At 42.3% G+C, this 21,350-nt stretch overlaps 1 long non-coding RNA gene across 1 annotated transcript in view; it reads left to right on the forward strand.

Annotated features, from left to right (window-relative positions):
* The window catches only part of LOC147821925 (uncharacterized), a 35,051-nt gene extending 14,478 nt beyond the window's left edge, over positions 1-20,573 (forward strand). Inside the window, exons 2-3 of the long non-coding RNA XR_015446312.1 lie at positions 12,307-12,444; positions 16,561-20,573. This is a non-coding gene — a long non-coding RNA (uncharacterized LOC147821925). The remainder of the gene's footprint in view (positions 1-12,306; positions 12,445-16,560) is intronic.
* The last annotated feature ends 777 nt before the right edge of the window (positions 20,574-21,350 follow it).

Raw genomic sequence — 21,350 nt, forward strand, 5'->3', positions numbered from 1 at the left:
GGGCCACCAGGGCCAGGGGGGTTAGTTAGTTACAAACAGCCACCAGTTCCCCCTCCAAGCAGAAATCCCACAACAGTGACTGAAGACAGAAGAGCACCAAGGGAAGGAGCAGCACTTCAGAGGGGTCCCCCAAACTCTCTAGGGGAGCAGCACCTGCTGTTCATGGAGCACAGCCCCAGCCTGGAGGGAAAGAGGGGAAGGAGGAGAAGTAGAAAAGGGGAGTGAGAAAGGGAGGATGGAGAGGAGGAGGTGAGGCAGGGAGGAAAGAGAGAGGAGGGCAGGAGAGGAGAATAAGGAGGAAAGGAGAGAGGGAGGAGGGGAAGGAGGAGGAAATAAGATGGGCAGGAGGGGAGGGAGATGGGGAAGGGGAGGAAACACTGGCTAGGTCAGACAGGCCTGGAGAGATCTTTCTGGTTCTGTTTTAATGATGTCTCAACATGTGCCGTGCATAAGGCTGGGCTGCCCTTGGCTCTGACCTTGCTGATCCCAGCCCTGCCCCAGCCGGGGCCTCAAGGCCCTGCTCTGTGCTCCTTCCTGTGCGGCCTCTCCTGAGCGTCTCCCATCCTCAGGTAGTTACCTGTGCCCAGAGCACCAGGTTGCAGTGTGCGCCCCTGTCTTGTAAGGGGCTGCACAGCTGAGAAGGTGAGCCTCAGTCAGCACCCCGTGGCAGAAACAGATGTGCTTGGGTGACCACCAGAATAAGGAGACTTGAGCTACGCACACAGGAGGTTCAGGATGGACTGAAGCAGAGCCTTGGGGAATGTACTTTTCTTGGGGTGGTGGGAGCATGATAACTTTAGGAAGTTCAGCTGTCATAGGGAAGATAATAAAAATTACCCAGAATTCCATTGGACAGAGATTATCATGCATGTTTTACCAAAAAGTCCTGGATTTTGGCAAACAGCCATAGATTTATTTTTTAAATTGAAATATTTAGTGTTGACCCTTGTTTAGTTCACTTATTGTTTGGGGAGGTGCTGGAGATTTAACTCACAGGCCTGTGCATTACTTGCAGTTATAAGGTGTTTTGTATTATTTAATAACCACCTAAGATACGCTTCCAGTAGCTGCCTTCATCCCACCCGATGAGTTACCTGTTGGTCACTTATGCTTGTTCCTTTTTCCTTTCCTGAGAAAGGAAGCATTCTTGAAGAAGACCACTGTACTCAGTTATTAAAGTTCCTTAAGGATAAATGCCTGGATAGAAGTCATGGCTCCAAGAGGGCTCTGGACCTCACTGCCAGGGTCATAGGCAGCTGGGGACAGGCTGGCTGCTCATGCTCTTCGCAGAGGGACTCTGTGGGCTGGGGGTGGGGCTCAGTGCCCAGCGTCCCAGTGTGTACATGGCAGGACTTCGGGGTACTTTGCCATTGTGGTTGCTGAAGACGGAACCTCACTTTAAAACAAAGTCTATGTGTTTGCTTGCTGAGACCACCTCTTTTCATGTTTCTTGCTTATTTGTACTTGATGTCTTTTATGAATTGTCTTTCCATAACACCTGCCTATTTATCTACAGGAATGTTTCTCTTTTCTTTGTTGCTATATTGTATGAAAGTTCTTCATATCCCTTATATATGGTCTCACAGTTTGCCCTTTTTAAAAAAAAATCTAATTTTTATATGATTAAATCTATCCTTTTATCTTTATGGCAAATGAAGTTGTCTCCTTTGCGCTTATGCTTAGAATTGCCTATCCTATCTGAAAACAAACATTTTCCTCTGTGCCCCTCTGTTTTGGTACATTTGGCTCTTAAACTTGGTGATTCCTAGTAAGGGTGTGCATCGAAAGTACTGGGAGAAGCCAAGCACAACGATGCGAGCCTATAATGCCAGTACTTGGGAGGCTGAGGCAGGAGTGAGTAACATAAAAAAGAGGCAACATAAGTAAAAATAAAATACTAAAGTGCTTTTCTAACTCTGAATATCCATGACTCCCTCTATCCAGATCTCTCCGGAGCCCTGGAAGATGAGGTGGGGGGTAAGGAGAGAAGCCTGGGAATTTTGGAAAAAAATGCTGCAGATGACTCAGAAGCAAACCTGTGATTATGGACTTTTTCCTTTTGGAATATATGTGGCATAAGAGAAGAATCTAATTATAATGTGTTTTTAAAATAGTTGCTTGCACAAAAATAATTTTTTCAATGTGCTTCTTTCCTCACCCAATGAAATGACAGTGATCCCTCACAATCTGCCAGGATTTAGGTCCAGGATCCCCTCAGATACCAAACTCCACAGTTGCTCAAGTCCCTTATATAAAATGGCACAGTATTTGCACAGAGCCTACACACATCCTCCAGTATACTTTAAGTAATCTCTAGGTTACTTATAATACCTACTATAATGTAAATGCTCTGTAAATAGTGGTTATACTGTATTCTTTAGGGATAATAGCAAGAAAAAGAAAGTCCATACCTTCTCAGTATAGACGCAGGCATCATGGGCCCCACTACATTTTTTTTTGCCATTTTTAAATTTTGATTTAGTTTATTGGTACATTTTAGGTATACAATACAGTTACATTCATTGTTGGGATCTTGTACCTTTACATGATGTATTTAGTTCTTATTTTTTCCCCATTTCCCTGCCCTCCCTTCATCCCTCCACCCTTCCCTATTTACAGAGACTTTGTTTCCATTTTTTCCTTTTCTCATATTTTTTCTTTTCCGTTTGTTCCTTTCCCCTAACCTTCCCACTTCCCCAGCTCCTTTGGATCTTTTCTTTCTATTTCACATTGTCAATTATACCATTTGAACCTTATTTACACTTTCAGTTTTTCACACCAGAGAAGCTATTCAGTATTTACACGTGTACGTCCTTCCACCACATTTTTTGCCCCCCACTTGGTTGAATCTACAGTTATGAAAGTTAGGGATACACGGGGCTGGCTATATATTGAAACCAATTCTCCAGCTGCAGGCGTAGCTTGAGAGAAGCCAAGCTTGAGGGTAGAGTGCTTGCCTAGCCTGAGTGACAGCTTGGGTTCAAGCACTGGAAAAAAAAAATTATAAGCTAACTCTCAATGTTATAACACAGTAACATTTTCTTTTGCGGGGAAAGACTACATATCTGTGCTGCAGTGTTGCTGGTTCCCAGGCTATTTGGAACCCTGGGACTCTGTGATCCTGGGCCCTGTGACCTTGGCCAGGACTTTGGTCCCAATAGAGATTTTCTGCAGACCCCATGTCCTTAGTGGGCTGAACTTGCCCCTTACACCTTGCTGAGTCCTGTGCCTTTGGAGCAAAATCTCAGGCCCGAGCCCTGACTCAGCTGGCACTGGACTTTATCTACCCACCCTTTGATGTCAGGCATAGATCTGCCACCCTGGGGCTGAGAGCCCTCCCCTGCTCTGGGTTCTTGGAGAGGAAGGACTTCAAGATGGACCTCTCTCCACACTCCAGCAGCTCTCACAAAACATGTATCTGGAAGTCTCCCAGCTCTGTAGGCAGGAAGCCAGGCCCACTACCACTCAATTCCAGGCAGGAGTGGGGCCAGGAAGTCACCCTGTGCCTGGGAGCTTGCGGACCATTTGACGCCTCACGGCGAGGCTGAGACTGCAGACTTGAGCAAGGCTGTAATCACCTCAGGGGACACCAAATCTGATCATAGACCTAAGTGTATGTCCAGGCCTGGTCCGCCCCTGTCCTGTACAGGTGATTTATCCAGGCATGAGAGGTGAGGTTTCAAACCTGACAGTAAAGTACCCACTTCAGGTGAGCTGATGAGTCTGAAAGCAGGTTAACTAGAACACTCATGTGGCTGGACACTGGGAACACAAAGCAGGCCAATGAAGAGTTTCTGGACCTCTCCCTTCCCAAGGGTGTCTTCCTGTCAGGTTGAAGCATACTCTAGTCAGAGAGAACAACTTGTCACCCAGCAGCCACTTGGCTTGTCCTGCTTCTCCTGCAGCTCAGCATATCACTCGTGCCCCTCCACTTCAGAGTTCTCTCTTGGGCCTCCAAAGCCCATGTGGGCAATCTGAGTCCTTCTCTTACTTGACTGATTTTTCTGGAGCACCTGGCAGGTTGATTACTCCCTCGCTCAGAGAGTTCTCTCCTGAAAATAGTCCTCTCCTGTCTGCTTCCTGCCTCTCGATTCTTTGCTGGACATCTTTTCTTCCACTCTTGAAGATATCTGCCAGGGCTTTGACCTTGACCCTTTCCTCACTTGATATGTTTTGTCCACCTACCCACTCCACCCCTGGGGTTTTGCCTCTTGTATTAATCTGTTTCCTGTTGCTATAACAAAATACCCAAGGCTGAGTAGGATAAAAAAGAAGTTTATTTAGCTCATAGTTTGGGAGGGTGAAAGTCGAAGATTGGGTGATCCCATCAGTTCAGCTTCTGATGAGGACCCCACTGGCTGAGTACATCAGAGCACGTGGTATCATGGTGAGAAAGGTCACATGATGAGACAGGAAGCCAGGCAGTGGGGAGGGGCTTCTTGCTCTTCCTGCTCTTCCATAGCAATTCACTCCTTTTTTTTTTTTTTTTTTTGGTACTGGGGATCAAACTCCGGTCCTTGAGCTTTCGGGGCAGGCGGTGGAACCACTGAGCTAAATCCCCAGCCCAGCAATTCACTTTTGAGGGAACTAACCAAGGTTCCACAAGAACTACCTTAATCTCTCAGAAGGCAGTGACTGCAATGACCAAGTTACCTTGCACTAGGCCCACTCCAATGGGTCCCACCACCTCAGCACTGTGGCCCTAAGGACCACATTTCTAACACTGGAACCCTTGGAAAACAAAACACATCCAAACCATAGCACCTCCTGTTGTATGTGGGGCCCTCAGAATTGGTCTGAAGTCCCCCTGCCCCTCAAGCCTCTGACCCTGCCTACACACAGACTCCTCCCAGTCCTTGGGCCTACACTGCCCCTATTGTGCCTTGTGTCACTGTAATTGGTGTCACTGCTTGCCTCCTGCCTTGGTAGGCCATCCACTTTCAGGTGGCCTGACTCCATCTCACCTCTCACTTCTTCCTGCTCACCCACCGGAGTGGCCACCAAACACAGATTCCTCCACACCAGGATATGTTGGCCGAGTAGGTTTCCAGTGGTCACTTCAACAGGTTTTTAAATTATTTTTATTTTGAGGTATGATTTTTATGACCTAAAATGCATGCATTGCACTGATTTCTTTTTTTTTAAAGCAAAACATTTATTGGCACATTTTAGATATACATAATGATAACATTCATCTAGGGTATTTGTACATGACATACCCTGCCGCTTCTTTTTTCCCCTTCCAGTCCTCAAGCCCTCCCTCCATTCTCTATATGCAAAAGCTTTGTTTCCATTTTTTTCTTCTAGTTTTGCTTTTTTTCTTGTCCCTTCCTTCCTTTCATCCTCCCCCCTTCCTTGTTCCCTTTCCCATTTGAATATTTTCTTCCCATTTCCCAATGTCTATTATACATTTTAGTCCTTGTTTTCATTTCCAGTTTCTCGCACCAGAGAAACAATGTGGTAGTCAACATGTGTGTTAGATTTACTTTATTTGAGAGTATGGGCTCAAGGTGCATCCATTTAGCTAGAAATCTCTCAAGCTCATCCTTCTTTATGGCAGAGTAGTACTCCATTGTATAAAAAAACCCCACATCTTCTTTCTCCATTCCTTGGATGGTACACCTTTGGGCTGTTTCCAAGCTTTAGCTACAACAAACCATGCCACTATAAACATGAGTATGCATATGTCACTGTGATAAGATGCTTTTAATATTTTCAGGAAGATACCAAGAAGGGGAATAGCTGAGTCAAATGGAACCTCTAGTTTTAATTTTATTTATTTCCACAGTGATTGCACCAGTTTACACTCCCACAAACAGTGGAGAAGGGCTCCTTTTTCCCCACATCCCCACCAGCATTTGTTACTGGTTGATTTCTTGCTAACAGCCATCCTTTCTGGAGTGAGATAGAATCTCAGAATTTTAATTTGCATCTCTCAAATTATGAGTGATGTTGAACATTTTTCATATATTTATTTGCTGTTTCTATGTCTACATCTGAGAAGTCCCCATTCATTTCAGATGCCCTTTTTTGGATTGGGTCTTTAAATTTGGGGGGTCTGATTTTTTAAAGTTCTTTATATATTCTAGATAGTAGTCCTTTGTCTGAGGAAGAGGTGATAAAATTTTTTTCCCACACTGTGTGTTGTCTCTTCACTCTATTGGTGGTTTCTTTTGCTGTGCAAAAGCTTTTTGATAAGGTGAGATCCCAGTTGTTGATTCTCTGTGATAGTTCCTGTGAAATTGGGGTTTTGTTCATAAAGTCTTTGCCTACACCAATGTCTTCAAGGGTGCTACCTATTCTATCTTCCAGCAGATTTAGTATTTCTGTTTCAATATTTAGATTTTTGATCCATTTTGATTTTAGGTTAGTGCATGGTGAAAGGTAAGGATCTAGCTTCAGTCTTTGGCATGTGGAAAGTCAGTTTTCCAGCACCATTTATTAAACAGGGTATCTGTCTTCCAGTGAAAGTGTTTGGCACCTTTGTTAAAGATATAGTGGCTGGGGCCAGGGATTTAGCTCAGTGGTTTTGGTGCCTGCCATGCAAGTGTAAGGTCCTGAGTTCGAGCCCCGGTACCAAAAAAAAAAAAAAAAAAAAGATAAAGTAGCTGAGTATGTCTGGAATTGTTTCTGCATCTTCTAATCTGTTCCATTGATCCTCAGGTCTAGGGGGGGCGGTTTGCCAATACTGTGCTGTTTTTAATCACAGTAGCTTTGTAGTATAATTTCAAATCAGGGATTGTAATGCCCCCTGCCTTGCCATTGTTGCCCAGAATTGCCTTTACTATTCTAGGTCTCTTCTGATTCCAAATGAATTTTAGGATTGTTTTTCCTAACTCTTTGAGATATGCTGTTGGGATTTTGATTGGAATTGCATTAAACCTGCATAACAATTTTGGAAATATAGCCATTTTCACTGTATCTATCCTTCCTACTCAAGAACAAGGGATATCTTTCCATTTTCTGATATCCTCTTCAATCTCCTTTTTGAGAGTACTGTAGTTTTCAATGTAGAGGTCTTTTACTTCCTTCATTAGATTAATTCCTAGGTATTTCATTTTTTGGATGCTATTGTGAAAGGTGTTATTTCCCTAATTTCTCTCTCAGTGAGTTTGTTATTCATGTACCTGACGGCTATTGATTTTTGAGTGTTGACTTTGTATCTAGCTATGCTACTGAATTTGGTATTAAATCTAGAAGTCTTGGTGGAGTTTTGGGGAGTTTCTATGTAGAGTATCTGTCATCCACAAATAATGATAATTTAACTTCTTCCTTTTCTATCCTTATTCCTTTATTTCTTTCTCTTTTCTAATTGCTCTGGCTAATGTTTCCAGAACTATATTGAAAAAGAATGGTGACAGTGGACATCCTTGTTCCTGATTTTAGAGTGAAAGCTTTCAGTTTTTGTTCATTTTAGTATGATGTTGGCTGTTGGTTTGTTTGGCTTTTATCAGATTGACAATCTATATCAATTGACAATCTTTATCAGATGATCATCTATACCAATTTTCCGTAGGGTTTTTATCAGGAATGGGTGTTGGACCTTGTCAAACACTTTTTCTGCCTGTATTGAGAGGTTCATATGGTTTTTGTCCTTGGCTCTGTTAATATAGTGTATTAAATTTATTAATTTGCATATATTGACTCTTCCCTGGATCATTGGGATGAATCCTACTTGGTCGTGGTATATAATCTTCTTGTTGATTTGCTGCATTCTGTTTGCCAGTATCTTATCGAGGATTTTCACATCTATGTTCATTAGGGAGGTTGGCCTCTTTTTTGGTTGGATCCTTCTCTGGTTTTGGTATCAGGGTTATGCTTGCTTCCAGGAATGAATTTGGGAGTATTGCTTCTCTTTCAATTTCATTAAAGAGTTTGAGAAGTAGTGGCATTAGGTCTTCTCTAAATTTCTTGTAGAAGCTGGGGATTTAGCTCAGTAGTTCCGGCACCTGCCTCGCAAGCATAAGGTCCTGAGTTTGATCCCTGATACAAATAAATAAATAAATAAATAGATAGATTTCTTGTAGAATTCAGCAGTGAATCCATCAGGGCCTGGGCTTTTCTTTGTTGGTAGGTTTTTAATTACATCTTCAATTTCATTGGCTGATATTAGTTTATGTAGAATTTTTATATCTTCTTGTTTCAGTTTTGGTAATTCATACGTATCTAGGAATCTGTTCATTTCTTCTGTTTTTTTCATCTTATTAGAATACAGGTTCTCAAAGTAGGTATTGATATTCTGTCCTCATATTGGCTCATTCTGCTGCATGTACTTTTTATGGAGTTTTTAATCTCCCGGATATCTGTTTGAATCTGTTTCATGGATTTCATTTCTTTCCTCTGCTAGGCATTCATGGTTTCCATCATTTTCCTGAGCTCTATTTTTTCATCTGTAACTGCTCCAGAGTCACTAAGCATTTCTTTCATTCTGATCACCATCTCTGTAGTTATCTGAGAAATTATTTCTGCTTTGATTTTTTTTCTAGAGCTTCATTCATCTGCTTTGTTACTTCTGCTTTATCATTTCAGAGGGTCTAGGTGGGTGGCTTTCATATTGTTCCACCTTATTGCCCCCCAGGTTTGCCTTTGGTGTGCTGAAAATCTGGGGTGTCGCATCTTGTTTAAGTGTTGTCTTATTTTCTTTTTTTTTTTAAGTTTAATTCTTGGGTTGATGCTTGTAAATTGCTTATGGTGAGTAGCTTTATTGCCAGTATTCAGAACCCTTAGGAAATGACTTCTTCTCAGGGGTGTAGCTTTCAGATGTAGCTGGCTTTTGGATTTTGTGTCTATACAAGATCCTACCTCTTCAATTTATTGGAGATGAGAAATTTCTGCCTCCTTGGCCTTTGGCACTGGCCAAGTTTTTTAAAAGACCTTTAGGCAATCTCAGTCTTGGTATACCAGGAAAAACAACTGATTAGCACAATTATGTCATCCTGGCTAAAGAAATACAGTCAGTAATAATAGTAGCATGAAATACAGCCTAGAAAGTGACAAACAGGGATAACTATTAATTTGCTACCTTTAACCATCTAACTAGATTTGTGACTATATAACAAAATCTAAAACAATTAAGAAAATTGTATGAGGTAAATAAGCCCTTAATATATGGTGATTTTATCCTTAGGGGAGAAGATTTAAAAGGGGTTGGGGGAATAGAGAAATAGAAGAAGAGGAAGAGATTAGAAGCAAGGCTGGAGGACAAACAAAGATCATACAAACTTTGAGAAACTGTGAAGAAGACAGGAGATAAAGAGAAAGGAAGAAACAAGAACAGGACAGAGCAACAACAACAAAAAATTAGAAACCATGTTCAAACAATTACAAAACAACAAACAAAACAAGAACAAGAACCAGAAAAGAGAAAAGAAAAAAAGAAAGGAAAAAGAAAAAAAATCCAGTCTCTGCTGTCACTGGTAGACAATGTGGGTAGACAGAGTCCAGAGCCAAATTGATTAATCCCAGCATATCAGCCGTAGCTTTACAGTGGGGTGGCGGATAATCCCAGCCAGCCTACAACTTTAGTTCCACTGAAGTTCAGGCTGGTTTCTGTCTATGAGACTGGAACTGGATTTTTTGAGCCTGCAATATTCCATGTGCCTCCTGCCAGCTTGAACTCTGCTCCCTGACTTCTTGCTGACTTGAACTCAGCACCCTCACTGAGACACCAGGGGCCACTATATGGAGTTGGCCCATAGCTGTTCTGAATTCTGAGCTCAGTTGAACGCTTTCCAAGATGGCTACAGGCCAATCACCCTCTCCTCAGTGATGTCTGAACTCGAATAACTCACTAGCCACTGCAGTCCACTGCATCCACTGCTCTGTTTCACTAGTGTTTTTCTCCATGGAGGCCTCTGGGGTTGCCAGTAGTCGCTATGTGTCTGCAAGTTCGACCCACTGTTCCCATGGCTGGGCTCTGGGAGAAAGTGCTGCTTGCTACCTCCCTCCTCTTCGTTAAAGTCTCTCTCTTTGCTCTTCCTGTGGGCTTCAATTCTCACTTCAGATACTTCCTGGGTCCTGGGGACCCACTTTGCTCCTCTTCTTCATATGCTATATTTTTGTTTGCACTGATTAATTTTAATTCTAGTTTTTAAAGGGGAAGGGTAAGCAACATAGTGGTGATGGGAGAAAGGAAGGGCAAAGAGAGAAGTAGGTAGAGAAAGAAAGAGCAAAGATAATGTTAAGAAAAAGGGAGTGCAAAATGAGAAATATTAAATCGTGGCACAGAAAGGAGAGAAGAGAAAGGGGAAAAGATGAGAGAGGTAAGAAGAGAAAGAGGAGGAATAAGGAAGGATCCAAGAGGATTGTCTAGAGGAACGTTAGTTTGATATTTTTTTGTGTGTGAGACAGTCTTGCAATGTATGTAGGCTGGCCTTGAACTCACTATGTAGCCCAGGCTTTGATTTTTTAATGAAATTATAGAGCTGTACCAGCATCACCTCTGTTCAGTTTTAAAACATTTCCATCACTCAAAACGTTTTCTTCTGCCTGTTTGCAATTCCCACTTCTGGTTCTACCCCTCACTCAAAGCAGCCATCAACCTGCTTTCTACGTACAGAGCTGCCCTTTCTGGACATTGGCCCTGTATTTTTCATTAATTCACCTCAGAAGACCAGCCCAACAAAGTTGAGGGCTTGCTCTGAAGAAGTGACATCAGCAAAAATTGTGGAATAAGAGCCTTTGGAAATTCCTCCAGAAAAACTGTTGAAAACACTGGCAAAGTCATGGGCTGGCAAAGTTTTCACAGGATGGGGTGTAGCTCATAGAGTGCTTAGCTAGCATACATCAGGCCCTGGGTTCATCCTCCAGCACAGGGGGAAAAAAACAATCAACAACTCTTTCAAAGGGCCAGGGATTTAGCTCAGGGGTTCCACTGCCTGCCTCGCAAGCGCAAGGACCTGAGTTCAATCTCCAGTACCAAAATAAATAAATACATAAATAAATAAATAAATAAAGTAAAATAATAATAATACATAAAAAGGCTGGGGATGTAGCTCAGTGTGAAGGCCCTTGGTTCAATTCCTAGTACAGCAAGCAAACAAACAAACAAATAAAACAACTCTTTCAAAACTTTAAACTATCAAAGGCCCACAGATATCTGGGGAATATTTATTCAAGTAAAACAGCTGAGTTTCAGTAAGAACAGTGAACTTTGTGGTATTTTAACCTCTCTATTCCCATCATCCTCTCAGTTCCATGATGGCTTTGAAAACCAACAGCCTGTACTGATAAAACAAGCAGTATGGAAGATATAGATCAGGCTGGAGTTCCTTCAAAACCTTATTTCCGGGCCAGGGATTTAGCTCAGTGGTTCGGCCGCCTGCCTCGAAAGCTCAAGGTCCTGAGTTTAATCCTCATTACGGAAAAAAAAAAAAAAAAAAGAAAAAAGATCTAGGGATGTAGCTCAGTGTGAATGTCCTGAGTTCAATCTTCAGGAGTATGCACACACACATGTGCACACACACACACACAAAGTAAAGGAAAGTATAAGAATGATTTCTTTCCAAACAGGGAATATTAATAAAGAGAAATTATTTTTTAAAGATCCAAAAGAAGTAAAGAAGTTCTGGAGTGAAAACTACAATAAATGAAATAAAAAATTCTCTACAGGAGTGCAACATCAGAATGGGTGAATAGAAAGAAGAATCAGCAAACCTGCAGATAGGTCATTTGTGATTATCTGAAGAACAAAATGAAAGAACTGAGTGAGGAATAGGAAGCAAAGAATGAAGAACAACAAACTCAGCCATAGAGACCTGCAGGACAACCATGAAATATATCAGCTAATGGGCCGGGGATTTAGCTCAGTGGTTTCGCCGCCTGTTGTGCAACCACAAGGACCCGAGTTCAATTCCTGATACCAAAAAAAAAAAAAAAGAAAGAAAAAGAAATATACTAGCTAATGCATGATAGGAGTTCCAGAAGGAGAGGAGGGGGAAAAGGGGCAAAAATATTTGAGGAAATAATGACTAAGTTTTGATAAAAATATAATCTAAAATCCAAGAAGTTCAATAAACTGTGAGTGGGATAAGCTGAAATAAACCCCATTCCCTGACACATCATAATCAAACTGTCAAAAGACAAAGAGAGGGCCAGGGATTTAGTTCAGTGATTTTGCCGCCTGCAGTGCAAGCGCAAGGACACGAGTTTGATCCCCAGTATCAAAAAAAAAAGAAAAAACCAAAAAAACCCCAAAACAACAACAACGAAGTTATGTCTCGACCTGCAGTAGCTGGCCTGTAAACAGGAAAACTAGGCCCTAATCATGATTTAATTATGAAATGATCTTTCCCCCAAATCATGTAGAATTGCTCCCGACACACCAGGCTACCTGCCCTACAACAAATACTAGAGGGCGTCCTTCAGACTGAAGGCGAAGGACATGAGACAGTATTTAAACTCCATGTGAAGAAATAAGGAGCCTCAGGAAGGGTAACTACATAGGTAAGTATAAAGCACATTATAAATATATTTTGTTTGCAATTATATTTTGCCTATCTGACTTAAAAGCCAATTGTATAAACAGTAAATTACAAATCTAGATTGATGAGCACATAATGCAGAAAGATGAAAGATACAATTTGTGCTAATAATGGCATAGATGCTGGAACAGGACCACAATGTAGCAACATTTTGTACTTTTGAAATTAGATTGGCATTAATGTAAACTAGATTATTATGTTAATTTAATCCCCAGAGCAACCACTAAAAATAATTAGAAAATATATACAGAAAAACAAATGACTATTTCTTAGTCACTTAAAGAGAACTAAATGGAGCTGGGCACAGTGGTGCATGCCTGCAATTCCAGCTACTTGGGAGACTGAGGTAGCTAGTTCAATGCTAGCCCAGACAATTTAGGAAGATCTTGTCTCAAAAAGAAAAAATGGTTAATGATACATAGGTTCAACTGAGGGATAGAAGAAGACATAAGACATGTACAAAATGAATAGCAAAATGGCAAATAATCTTATCTCATCAATAATTGCATTTTTAAATAGTCCAATTAAAGCAAAAAGTTGAATGGTTTATCTTATATGAGAAACTCAAAGTATAAATAATTTTTAAAAACAGTAAAAGATAGATGATAGGAAGTAGGGAGATAGACTTTATGGAGCTGGGAAGGGGATCTGAGGAAGGGGGAGATGGAAGGGAAGGTTAGGGAAGGGGAAGTAAAAAGCATCAAGGTGCAATATGTATATGCATATGCATATGTATATGTCACAATGCCCCATAAATACTGAATGTATTTATTATGTATTGCAAACATACACTTATGAAAAGCTGGAGTACTCTATACTAATATTAGACAAAATCAATTTTTAAGGCAAAAATTGTTATTGGAGACAAAGTAAGATATTGTATAATGATGAAAGCTCAATTTGTCAAGAAGATATAACAGTCAGGGATTTAGCTCAGTGGTTCTGTCGCCTGCCTCACAAGCCCAAGGTCCTGAGTTCGATCTCTGGTACCAAAGAAAAAAAGAGAGATATAACAATTACTATATATATTTATATACTATATAGTATATAAATATATATATATATACTATATAGTATATAAATATATATATATATCAACAAAACCCCCAAATACATGAAGCAAACACTAACCAATTGAAGACAGAAATAATTCAACAATAAAGATTTCAAGAGCTCACTTTCAGGAGATCAAGAAGGAAAGGGAAGAGTTGAGCAACACTCTAATATACTGAATACCTGTAAAACAGTCCACTCACTAGAGAATTATACTTTCTTTTCAAGTGTACATGGAACATCTGCAGTTTATAGCCTTTCTATTAGGCTATTAGACAAGTCTCAATAAATTTAAAAAGACTTAAATCATACAAAATATCATCTCCAAGTACAATGCTGTGAAATCAATAACAAGGAAATCTGAGGAATTAAAAAATATGTGGAAGAGAAGCCAGGCTTGGTGCCACATGCCTGTAATCCTAGCACTTTGGAGGCTGAGGCAGGAGGATTGCAAAATGAAAATCAGCCTGAACTACGTAGTGAGGTCAAGGCTATCCTGGACTACATAGTGAGACTCTGTTTCAAAAAACAAATAAACAACAATAAAAAATGTGGACAGAACATCAGTATGAAATGAAAAGTATCTGATCTTTGAGGATAAGGATTATTGTCATAATAACTCTAAATAATGAAAAATGCCTCAGTGCACCAGCCAGTCATTACACATACATTGATGTAACAAATATTTATTCAGTAGTTACTATGTGCTAATTATTGCAAGAGGAAGCAAGGAATCAGTGGTGAACAAGATGTCTTTGGTTTCTGCTCTCATGTAGTTTTTGGTCCAGGATAAAGAAAGCTTTTGGTTCAATCTAGAACAGAATTTAGGATACATCCAAACTTCTGATTCTACTAAAAACTTTCCAAACAATGTTATACTCAGCTCTACTATCTCCACCCAACTTTACTGTATTTGGTATCTTTATAAATTTGTTTACATTTTAAATTACTTAATTGAAAAATAAAGTTGTATATATTGAACAAATACGGAAATTAAGCAACACACACCCAATAACAAGTAAGCCAAAGAAGAAATCATCAGGAAATCAGAAAGTATTTTGAGATAAATGGGGGAAAAACAAACAAAATATCAAAACAGTTGGGATGTGGCTAAAGCAGTGCTTAAAGAGACATTTAAAGCTATAAGTACCTCTATAAGGAAAGAAAAAAAATTCAAATCAATAGCTTAAACTTCTACCCTAAGAAAATTAAGAAACTACAAAAGGAAGAGCAAACTACACCTAATGCAAGCAGAAAAAAATAAACACCACATGTTAGAGTAGAAATAAATTTAAAAGGGGAGTGGGAAAACAGTAGAAAAATCAAGAAAACCAAACATTGTGGGGAGGAATTTTGTTTTGTTTTGTTTGAAATAGTCTCACTTTGTAGTCCAGCTGCCTAGCCCATGATGTCCTAAATTCTAGATCCTCCTGCCTCACCCTCCCCAGGGTTGGGGAAAAGTTGATCTAAAAAAAATCAAGCAAGTATTTGTGCTTGCTGGGGCAAAGATGTCTTCCACCCTCCTCCCAGCCCTGGTGTTATACAGGGAGACCTTCCTCCCTCTGGGGCGAAAGGGCCACATGGGGGCAGTGTCTGCCCTGCTCAGGGACTGGGAGAAAGGCCTCTGGCCCCTGAGCAAGACTGAGCAACAGATTTCAAAACATTCACAGCTCACAGAAGTGCCCCTCTCACTCTCCCAGTGTCATTGAGATGCTGCGTGGGCTGATGTAAGACAATGGAAGGGAATTGGCTCTCAGTGTTTTGTCACAGGTCAGATGACAATATTGTGATGATATTTGAAAAGAGAAATAGAGATATAGAGGTAGAGATCCAGAGGACCTTGCACTTGCGAGGCAGGCGGTGGAACCACTGAGCTAAATCGTGCTCCCCCCCAATCCCTTTTTAAATTCTTTAAAAATTTTTTATTTTTTCTTTTTCAAGACAAGGCTGGGTCGGGTATTTAGCTCAGTGGTGCCGCCGCCTGCTTCACAAGTGCAAGGTTCTGAGTTTGATCCCCGGTACCAAAAAAAAAAAAAAAAGACAAGGCCTCACTATGTAGTTCCCGCTGGCCTTGAGCTCACTATGCACCCAAGGTTGTCTCCAACTCGGGCAATCCTCTTGCCTCAGCCTCCCAAGTGCTGGGATCACAGTTTTGTGCCAAAGTACCCAGCTTTCTATTTTAATGTATCCCAAAAGAGGGACAAAATGTGTCCCAAATGTGTTAGAAAAATGCTTCAAATAAAAGAAAAAAAGGGATGAAGTGGCTAGAACAAAATATTAGTGATTTTAAGGCCGAGGATTGAGCTCAGTGGTTTCGCCGCCTGCTGCGCAAGCGCAAGGACCCGAGTTCGATCTCCGGTACCAAAAAACAAAACAAAAGCAAAATATTAGTGGTTTTAACATTAACCTAACTAATGTGCTTGGTATATGGGTTCCTGCTAATAACTGTCTCTACTGCCCATACAGTTAGCCTTCCATGTGTGTGGGTTCCACATCCATGCACTCAACCAACCCCACATGGATATTTTGTTTTAAATCACATTTGTAATGAACATGTACAAACTTCTATTTTTTCATTGTTCTGTAAATAGAGTATCTATTTGTACTGCACTTACTCTACATTAGTTATAATAAATAATCTAGAGGTGATTTAAAGTGCATGGGAAGATGTGCATTGGCTATGTGCAAATCCTATTTTGTGTGAGGGTCTTGAGCATATTCAGATGTTGTTATCAGTGTGTGTGTGTGTGGGGGGGGCTGCTGGAACCATTATCCAGAGGGTCCCAAGGAATGAGTGTGTGTATACATGTGTGTGTTTCCAAATTGTCCATTAAAATGCTGGAAGTGCACACTCAAAGATGCACACTCACTTCTAAATGATCTTGTTCTCTTTGAACAGGAGTAAAGAATATCATGCCCTTATTACTTTCAAAATGAAATGAAATGAGATGTAGAACAACTGTAGATAATTAAGATGACTACTAACATAAAATTATATCCCAAAATGTGCATTATGTTTGCCCAGCAGGTGCAGCCCCCTGCAGGAACCACCCAGTTGTAGATCCAGACATTTGTGGTTCAGCTGTCATCGCCAGATATTGGAAACCACCAGACACCCAGCAGAGGGGAACTGGCTAAATTACTCAGATGGCTGTGCCACAGCTTAGTCACAGTGCAGCAGAGCTGGGGGTGGGTGGCCATGGGTGGCCTGGAGTGGGCTTTCAGGATGTAGCCTGGGCTCAGCTGGAGCCCTTGGGAGCCAGGGCAGCTGGGGTCTGTAGGGCCTGCCTTGATGGGTTCCTAGGCCCTCCTCGTAGGATACACCGTCCCCATTCCCCACCCTTCGACCTCTGCTCTGTTCTTCCTCCTCATCCCATCTTGCTCCTGGCCAGTTTTTCTCAAAATTCTCCAGGCCCAACTTGGCAGAGCTTGATTGGCACCTTGGGGTGCAGGCAGGCACTCAGATGGGTGGGGTCTACCTTGCCTATTGTGGCTGACCCCAGTATTGCCCCCCTAGGTGGGGACTCCTGTGAGTGCAAACCAGGAACAGAGCAGGTGTCAGGGATCTGCAGCTCTGTTGGCTCTGCCCTGCTCCTCATGCCTGGCTCTTCCCACCCTCCTGGAGACGCCGCCTCCCTCCTCAGCTTCCTTTCTCTCCTGGCACTTGTCCCTGTCCCACGTGCTGTAGCAATGACTTACTCAAGCATTGAGGTCAGTCGGTCTCTGTCACCTATTGAGGTCAACCGGTCTTCCCTGCATAAAGACAGGTCCCCTGGGGACAGGGGCTGTCTGTGCTGGCCGCTGCTGCAGCCTGGCCTTGAAGTACTGTATGTCCCACACAGTGGACATCTGAGGGGCAAGGAGGCCACTAGTGATTTTCCTTTTACTTTTTTGTTTTCCTTTTGGTTTTCAACTTTTCTACAAAGAAGGCATTTTATACTAGAATTACACTAAATGTTACTTTTGGTAAATGTGTGTGAGGCAGCAAAAACTCTCACTCATAGGATGCAAAATGGTAAGTCTCCTTCAGAAGGGTTTGATGGGTTTTTTTCGGGGGGTCCTGGGGATCGAACTCAGGTCCTTGTGCTTGCGGAGCAGGTGGCGGAACCACTGAGCTAAATCCCCGGCCCCAAGTTTGATGGTTTTTAAACCACATGTATTTCTACCATACAATCTAGTAATCTCACTTATTATCTACCCAAGGGTGTTGGAAATTTATGTCCACATACAGTCTGCCCACAGATGTTTGTAACAGCTTTTTCACAACTGCCAAAACTTGGAAGCAACCAAGGTGTCTTTCAGTGGACAGATAAATAAATAAATCCTGGTGCATCCAAACAATGGAATATTATATAGCACTAAGAAGGAATGAGCTATGAAGCCATGAAAAGATTTGGAGAGTTGGCAGTGGTGGCACACACCTGTAATCCCAGCTACTCAGAAGCCTGAAGCAGGAGGATCCCAAGTTTGAATTCACCCCGGGCAACTTATCAAGACCTTATCTCAAAATAAAGACTAAAAATGGCTGGTGATGTAGCTCAGTGGTTAAGTGTCTCCGGGTTCCAGTCCCACTACTGGGGAAAAAAAAGACATAGAAGAATCTATGTGTATTACTAAGGCTAAACTATATGACATTCAGGGCCAGGGATTTAGCTCAATGGTCCTGTCACCTGCCTCGCAAGTGCAAGGACCCGAGTTTGATTTCCGGTACCAAAAATAAATAAATAAATAAATAAACAAACTATATGACATAATAGGAAAAGGAGGAAAACTAGGGAAACAGTTTTTAAAAAGCATTAACTACTAGGCAGAGTAGAGAGGGAGGAGTGAATAGGCAGAGCCCAGAGGGATTGTAGGACAGTAAAACCATTCAGGATGATATTCTAATGGTGGATTCGTGGCATTATACATTTGCCCAGACCTATGGAATGTGTGGCACCAAGAGTGAACCCTCACGCAGGCTAGGCATGATGTGTCAGTGCGGCTTCACTGACAGTCACAAGTACACCACCCCACGGGGAAGGCTGACAGTGGGGAGGGCCACGCTGTCGGAAGACAAGAGGCACACGGGAAATCTCTGTCACTTTTTGCTTGGTTTTTCTATGAACCTAAAACTGTTCTAAAAATGAAGTCTATTAAAACACTTTTAAAAATAAAAGTAAAAGTGAGGCTCTGGAGTTAGATGGAGACTAGGGATGGCTCCTGGGCCCAGAGGGAGAAACCCGGTGAGCTGAGCTGGAGGAGGGGCAGACGCCATCCAGATGGTCCAGCCCTGCCCTTGCTCTGTTGAGAGCTTCTGGGAATGGGGATGTGCAGGCTGTCCCTGCTTGTCCCTGTGGCTGCTGGAGGACCTCTCCGGCCCAGCAGGGGCACCCGCAGATGTACTCTTCTCTCCAGACCAGCGGGAGACCTCCCCGAAGTTGGGGTTAGTGTGTGAGAGGACGGTCCCTGTGGGAGTTCTCCCACCAAAAGGCCTTTGGGAGCTGAAGCTGGGCAGTGCCCTTGAGAAGGAAGGGAGCAAAGGAGCAGGGCCCCCCAGCACACAGACACCCCACTGGAACATCGGGGCCATGCTGTGGGAAGCGGGAAGGGGCTGAGGAGAGACCCAGGCAGAGTGCTTACAGTCAGGTGGTGACGACTCACTGTCCTCTCACTTCACTGGGGCTGTGAGGCTGCTTGGACTACCCATGGGATTCTCTGAGCCTTGCCATTTCCATCTGAGAAATGGGCTCAGAGTCCTAGGTTGTTGATGTCTATGTAAGAGCCACACCTGGTTGGCAGCTGCTCCGGCCTGGAACACTTGGCTTCCTTTGCCTGTTACTGTGTGATCACCTGGCCTCTCCCTGATGCTGGCTGGGTACCCACCGCAAATGAGTGATTTGCCTTCTTCATTGGGCACAGAGTCAAGGAGCCCATTCTAGTTCGCTGAGAGTTCCTGATGACAGTACAGTCCCTGCTTAGGCAAGAGTCTTGCTACGAACGGAGAAGCTGGCTTGGCCTGGAGGTCAGGGGCCTCTGAGAAGTCCCTGAGGGCAGCCAAGCCTATGCCAGGAGAGGAGAGGCTGGGCCAGGCCATCTGGGTGCAGGGGCAGCGCCCAAGGCGTAGGGCACCAGCCTGATGTGTTGGGGCAGCGTGCGCTTCTCTTCTTAGTGGAATCCCTTTCAGCCACATTGTATTTGACTGGGGTGTGTTTTTCTTGGCTCTGAGGAACAGGATTAGTTGCATGCTTTGTAATTTTTGGTATTGAAGGTATTTTTAACAAATGCAGTCAGTATCGTGGGAACATCCTGGAATTGCTGGCATGTCTGTAGTCTAAAATCAACCCCATTCCCACCCCCAGCCTTCCTCTCTAAAGACAGAGTCACTCAATGAGATATCTATTTTTATTCATTTAGGTTTGGAGTTGAAACATGGGTAAAATAAAGGAAATTGGTGTTCCCCTATGGTTAATTCTTCTGCTACTTGTGATATGTGACAGCAAAATACAGTATTAAAAGGGTTAGAATTCATATGTCCCTTGAGGGAAAGTTGGGAGCCAGAGACCCTTCCCAGCAAGAGATGACTCCCCCACAACCTGGCTCTTCCCTGCACACGCTAGAGAGGAGCAGGCAAAAGAAGATGAAATGCACTTGGGAACATTCACTTAGGAAGGAGTCAGTTTTTACTGCTGCACAAACAACACTACAAACTTGGTGGCTTAGGATAACACGGGCTACAATTTGGATATGGATCGTTGCCCAAGGGTCGATGTTGAAGTTTGGGTCCTTAGTCTGTGGCGTTATTGGAAATGGTGGGACTTTACAGAGGTAGGGCCTAGTGGGAGGTTAGGTTGTTTGGGATGTGCCCTAGAAGGGGATATTAGGATCCTGGCCCTTGCTCTCCCTTTGTTTGATTCCTTGATCCCATGAGGTAAGCAATTTTCTGTACCACAAGTTTCTGCCATAATGTACTGCTTCTGCACAGGACCAAAGTAACAGGGCCAAATGACCATGGACTGAAACCTCTGAAACTATGAGCCAAAATAATAAACCTTTTCCTCTTTTTTTTTTTTTTTTTTTCGCTATGTTGGGGTTTACTCTACCACTGAGAGACATTCCCAGCTCCCTTCTTTTTACTTTTATTTTGAGACAGGGTCTCATTAATTTGCCCAGGCTGGCCTCCAACTTGTGACCCTCCTGCCTCAGCCTCCAGGGTGGCTGGGATTATAGACATGTACTACCACACTTGATTTTTTTCTTCATTTAAATTATTTCAGGTATTTTGTCATAGAAACAAAAAGCTTATTAACATAATATGTTAATCTCATAATCTCTATGGGTGAAGAATTTGTGGGTAAATAACATTTCATGTTCTATAGCACAGTAGGGAAATTAGGACTGACAGTTAATTGTGTACTTCATATAAGAGGGGATTTTGAATACTAAATGTTTCAGGTGATGGATATGCTGATTAACCTAATATAGCTTTACACATTAGATAGATAGATAATAGATAGATGAATAGATAGATAAGTATTATACTATATGTACAATAATTTTGTGTCGATTAATATTTTTTAAATATTTTTAAAGGAATTGGGGAATGGCTTAGTTGGATTCCCTATTTCTAGGTATGTCAAGAGGCTATAAAGTGACAGCCAGGACTGTGGTCTCATCCAAAGTCTCAGATGGATAAGGATCCACTTCCAAGGTTGTTGGCAGGACCCACTTCCTCTGGAATTTTGGATCGAGGCCCCAGTTCCTGGCTGCCTGTTGGCAGAGGCTGCCCTGTGCTCCTTGCCACATGGGTGTCCCCAGTGTGCAACTTGCTACATT

The sequence above is a fragment of the Heterocephalus glaber genome, unplaced genomic scaffold, assembly GCF_053883595.1.
Source record: "Heterocephalus glaber isolate CG9 unplaced genomic scaffold, H.glaber_assembly_v1.0 deba00001687, whole genome shotgun sequence".
Classification (NCBI taxonomy): domain Eukaryota; kingdom Metazoa; phylum Chordata; class Mammalia; order Rodentia; family Bathyergidae; genus Heterocephalus; species Heterocephalus glaber.